Here is a 6,000-nt window from a genome sequence, read left to right as displayed (position 1 = left end):
CGTTCCGAAATTGTAAGTACCAACGAGACTGTCTCCTTTGCTCAGACTTAGTGGTCCACACGTATGCAAGGGGAATGTTCCTGTCGATTCTTCAGCCGACAGACATTTCAAACGAAGTGTCGCGGACATCTTATATGAAAAACTAATTTACCTCAAAGTAACCAAAGGCAATCTGTATCAAATCGAATTCGTCTTAGGGGTACTGCTGCTGCAGGTTCTACTGAAGAAATATCGTATATATTTTTTTTGAAAAGAGGGCACTACTGCTGTTGCTTTGAGGGACTTTTATAAAACTTTTTCCAGAGGAGGGATATCATACTGCTGCTGTTGTGGTTGCTTCTGCTGCTGCTGTTGCTTGGTATGTTTATTTATCATATGTCTTTGTGATCGAGCATAGACGTTACGAAATAGGTTACAACCAAACATCGTCACCCTTTCTGTATGTTTATTCAATCTCCTTTTTTCTTGCGAAAGCATAGTCATTAAAAGAGGGACGAAAGATACCAAAGGGACAGTCAAACTCATAAATCTAAAACAAACTGACAACGCCATGGCTAAAAATGACAAACCCACAAACAGAAAAACAATAGTACACATGACACAACATAGAAACTAAAGAATAAACAACACGAACCCCGCTGGTCATCTTTCATGCGATATAGTTTGAAATTATCGGCCCTTAAGAAGAATTCAATTTCATACTGTTCGTTTCTGGTTACTTTGAGGTAAATTGGTTTTCATTGAGCCGTATCGTTGGTGTTCCAGATGCAGTACGAACGATAACTCCTGCAGTGCTAGTGGCGGATAAGAAATTTTCATAAGTGGGGGCCCATGGACTGCCTAAGAGAGGGTCTGCTCCGGTCATGCTTCAGTGATACCTTACATAATCAACCAATTTTTTTCAAGAAAAATGGGGAGCCTGCCCCCCCCCCCCCCCCCTGTGCCCCCTCTAAATCCGCCTCTTACTGTGCTCATTCCTATTCTATATACAAATATATAGCGGTTGTGAAGTTGAATTTTAAATGCGCCACAGTTATTATTTTCAAAAATAAAAAAAAAAGTCCTTGTTCGATTCTTTATGGTAAAATACATCCATCTTTCAGCTACATGCTTGGCTTCCTGTATTCTTATCACATATCACGACTCGATCTCATAATGGATCAACTTTATGCAGAGAATAAGTGAATTTCTTTTATTTCTTTTTTTTTTATTTTTTTTATTTTTTAGGTAATTTTGATTATCTTTTCTATTTTTGGTTGTTGTTTATGACTAAAACAAGACCTTTATATAAGAAAAGACAACGTTACATCCTGGCTGCGTCATCGGGATTACCCAATAACCGGTATGAACATCCAGTGACGTCCTAAGTGGATGAGTAATGCTTCATATAGGAACCCATTAACGCCTTGTATTTTCGGGTTCGTGAAACTCCTCACACCTTACTACTCTCCATGTTGCTAGAAAACAGTCAATTTAAATAAAAAACAAAAAACATTTTATTGTTATAAGTTTACGACAAGATTACAGAAATGGTTATTTGTCAAATAGAGTGCCAAAACATACACAATCTACTCAAGAACAAGGTTAATATTGTCTACATAATATCAAACAAACATTTTATATACAATTTACAATCTATAATGGCACTTTAGTGATATGTCCTTTTTTGGTGGCAACCATTACTTGTGCTCCACTAAAAATGGATGATACAACTATAGGTAGTTGTCCAAACAGCACAGCTCCTTTTAATGCTACCTCGTTTGCTTCATCCGATACAGCAATTTGTTTGCTTGGAAATGCTTTTTGTATTGCATGTATCAAAAGACCAGATCTTGCAATATTTCCAGCTAGTATCAAAGTAGTGACTTCCTTGTCGTCCGATTTGACGAGAACATGTTGTATTTCACGAATGATCTTTGAGAGGCACTTGTCAAATAAGGACTTTATTAGAACTGATTCTACCCTCAATTTCATTTGCCCATAGTTAATTTTTGTTGAAAATTCTGATGTTTCTAAAATTTGTTTAAGTGACATGTTTGTGTTTTCTGCACAAATTTTCTCCAAATCAATAAAGCTTAGGGAAAATGTTACCATGTAATCGGTGTCCATTTTCGATTCCATCAATTTGTCAATTTTTGAAACGATGTCTTGCCATAAGTCGATACAGTATTGTTTTGCAACTTTCCATATCCAAGAACCAATCAAATCCTCAAAGAAAGTATCGAAAGCTTTGAGTATAAGGCACCTTGAACTTGTTCCACTGAGAAAGTGGACGATCTGTTTAAATTTCATTTTTTCCTTCTTCTCGTATATGTTAAAACTATCAAGCTCTTCTGGAAGATAAACACAATTATGAAATAGACTCTCTCGTCTGTCATCGGTGCATAGTACCGACTCACACTAAGTATCCAGGCCTATCTTATTTGGTTACACATTCGAATATGTTGGTTTATGGATATTTATGGACACATATTCAATAAATTGAAAAAAAAAAAAACACTTTTTAGGTTAATTTCAGTGAAATCATTTGTCAAAAGAAAATTAAGAAAGTAAGCAAGATGTAATACCAGTAGGAAGTACAGGTCGGAAAGTGACAATTACCGACTCCTCAATTTGATTGATGATTGTTTTGGTTACCGTCCAGCGACAATATGTCATACATGTTGATGCATTGGATTTTAAACATATATATCATGTTAAGGAGGGGTATTTGCGAAAAATACCAGTCGAGAAAATGTAAAATTTCGCGAGCCGTAAGGCGAGGGAAATTCATTCTCAAGACTGGTATTTTTCGCAAATACCCCTCAATAACATGCTATATCTGTTTAATTACACCGAATGTTAATGTTCAAAAACGCATTGATGATCGTGACGTTTCAAGCGTCCAGTCGCATAGAGTATTTTTTGGCAAATACCACGACAGAGGGTAAAAAAGGCATATCCTTTTTGCAAATACCCCGGCGGCATTAAAAATGAACGATATTCATTTGATAACAGTAAATTGGTGAAAAATATACTGTCTATCAACCAATCAAAACCCAGGATTCTTACATAAGGTGTAATTAAAGTCCCTATTCCGACTGAAGGCTGTCGCGGGTTTATACATTCCCCCCACACATAAACAGACTTCCCACTTAAGCAATATTTAACTGTCAGAAAAGGGTGAAGACAAAAAAAAGGGCGTGCAATATTTCTATACCACAATCATTCTTTGGGGGTTGGTCCTTTATGAGTTTCACATGCTTAAGTAATGAATTAAGCATATATATAACTTCAATCAACATTTCATCCGACAGAAAATGTTGCAAGGATGAAATGAAAATCATATAAAAAACATTCGAAATATCGCTGACCAGGGGAATCCGCTCGTATCAATTTGTTGCATATTTCAACAAAATCGATTTGTATGTGTAATCTTTAAAAAGCACATGTTAATTGTTAAGAACATGCTTAATAGTTATCAAAGGTACCATGATTATAATTAAATACGCCATACGCGCGTTTCGTCTACATAAGACTCATCAGTGACGCTCAGATCAAAATAGTCGTAAAGCCAAACAAGTACAAAGTTGAAGAGCATTGAGGACCCAAACTTTCTAAAAGTTGTGCCAAATACCAGGATTATAATTTAATATGCCAGACGCGCGTTTCGTCTACATAAGACTCATCAGTGACGCTCAGATCAAAATAGTTGTAAAGCCAAACAAGAACAAAGTTGAAGAGCATTGAGGACCAAACTTTCTAAAAGTTGTGCCAAATACGGCTAAGGTAATCTATTCCTGAGTAAGAAAATTCTTGGTTTTTCGAAAAATTCAGAGTTTTGTAAGAGGAAATTTATAAAAATGACCATATAATTGATATTCATGTCAACACCGGAGTGCTGACTTCTGGGTTGGTGATACCCTCGGGGACGAAACGTCCACAAGCAGTGGCATTGACCCAGTAGTAAAATAGTTATCAAAGGTACCAGGATTATAATTTAATACGCCAGACGCGCGTTTCGTAGATACATAAGACTCATCACTGACGCTCAGATCAAAATAGTTGAGGACCCAAACTTTCAAAAAGTTGTGCCAAATACGGCCAAGGTAATCTTTTCCTGGGATAAGAAAATCCTTTAAGTGGATAGTGGTGCTGGCGGGCTTTAGTAAGACTGGAACATGTTAATGTTATCTTTTCCACTTTTCAGTTATGGCTGTGACATTTTGTTGTTGTTAATTGTTTGTTTTGTTTTTTGTTTTACCCTCCTCTCATTGACATTGCATTGTTCGCTTCTCCAGATGAACAGGCTGGCGAGAACCAACTGTCTAACTTTTAGACATTTCAGTTTGCTTTCAGATTACAGTTTCCTTTCAGATTACTTTCAGAACAGAAAAAAAAACTAAACATGCAATACTTGTTATACAGTAGCTTATAGTGTACTGTACAAACGCATTTGAGTTCATATCCAGTTCTTTACCTGATGTTTGTGTAACTCAATTAATTCAGCATTTCTATCCACGACTTTTCTCGAGGAGTGATGGTAGTGATCGTAATATAACGACTGGATTATTCGGGTTAATGTTTGTTGCTTCGCATCACGTTGCGGAGCTATTAGTTTCAATCGAAATACACGCCATTTGAATAAATTACTTTTCACGTACAGATTCTGATTGTATGCGGCTGAGCTGCAACAGCTATTGGCTTAAATTAGATAAAGAATTACAGCCAGGATAAGTCATTAAATGCAGGAAAATTGACAATGTGTATTTCAGTTCCGATCAACTGTCATTAATTCATGTTCGTTTTATTATGCATACATTTCACAGATGAATTCAGTATTGAAAAATCAATTATTAATACGTGTTTATTTGCTTTGTTACTCTGCAATTTGCACGATTTGCTAAACAATGTTCATATACAATGTTTACAAAAATGCATTCATTTATCTGTAGTTTATAACTTCTGACAATCTAGGCACATCCCCAGAGTCGTGTCTATTTATGATTGTTTTAATTTTCAACAAGAAATTTAGATTTTTAAAAGCATGGGTATTTAACGCATACAGACACTCTTAAAGAACATCATTTTTTTATCCATCAATATCTAAAAATACCACATTTCCAAAACTAATTAACAACCACATGCACACATATTACCTAAAATTATGATAGAGCGAAGCAGTCCATAGCTTTTTAGAAAGCTTAAACTTGTGTTTTTATCATCCTATAAGTTTCTGCATAATGTTTAGTGGACATTTAGTTTCGTATTTTTCTTGTCGGAGCTATTAAGGACGACTATATGGTGTGGATTTTTCTCAATGTTGAAAACAAATTGTTGCCTTTAACTGCTTTGATCCACTCTATTTGAACTCAGGTTGATATTTGTCTAGTCTGTTTCCCGGTCGTTATTGAAATTCTTGACAATACCGACCGTTAATATTTGTATATTCCGAAGGCATACTGAATGTTTTACGGAGGGGACCAACCTAATATTTGTCTAACTGGCAATCATACCAAATCTCCCTATTTTTACATGTTATTTTTTCTCAATATACTGTATAACATTAGTAACATTTCAACGCCGATAGTAATATTATATAACGTATAAAAACTATGTCCTAAAAAAAGAAACAAATAACTTCATATTCAAGAAGAATAAAGTAAATTCGCAGTGCCTTCAAAACCAATAACCATAACTCTCTCTCCGATCCGAATTCTGTCAATATCAATTGTGTTACATCGTTCTGGTGGTAGATATAAGTAGTAAGTTAGAGCTGCATCAGGAAGGGTAAGTGTTGTGCATCTTATTTTCATAGATATTTCATGTGGGTAAGTCTGACTTAACTGTAAAATTAATTATTAAATTAGAGCACTAGGTTTTTTTCTCTATGATAATACAGATAGTGTAGATCCATTCCAAGCGACGAGCAGAGCTAGATAGCAGAACTTTATTCTGAATATCAGACTCTGAAGATGAATAAGGGAGACGTGGTGCCAGACCTTTTGTATATGAATCGTT

At 35.5% G+C, this 6,000-nt stretch overlaps 1 long non-coding RNA gene across 1 annotated transcript in view; it reads right to left on the bottom strand.

The window, feature by feature from the left end:
- Nucleotides 1-1,478: 1,478 nt before the first annotated feature.
- Nucleotides 1,479-6,000, bottom strand: part of LOC143063916 (uncharacterized) — a 29,880-nt gene continuing 25,358 nt past the window's right edge. Inside the window, exons 4-5 of the long non-coding RNA XR_012975137.1 lie at nt 5,657-5,825; nt 1,479-2,333 (exon numbers count right to left, since the gene is read on the bottom strand). This is a non-coding gene — a long non-coding RNA (uncharacterized LOC143063916). The remainder of the gene's footprint in view (nt 2,334-5,656; nt 5,826-6,000) is intronic.

This window comes from Mytilus galloprovincialis, chromosome 2, assembly GCF_965363235.1.
Source record: "Mytilus galloprovincialis chromosome 2, xbMytGall1.hap1.1, whole genome shotgun sequence".
NCBI classification, from domain to species: Eukaryota; Metazoa; Mollusca; class Bivalvia; order Mytilida; family Mytilidae; genus Mytilus; species Mytilus galloprovincialis.
The sequence above is the reverse complement of the archived record's forward strand: the minus strand, read 5'-3'. Positions and strand labels throughout refer to the sequence as shown.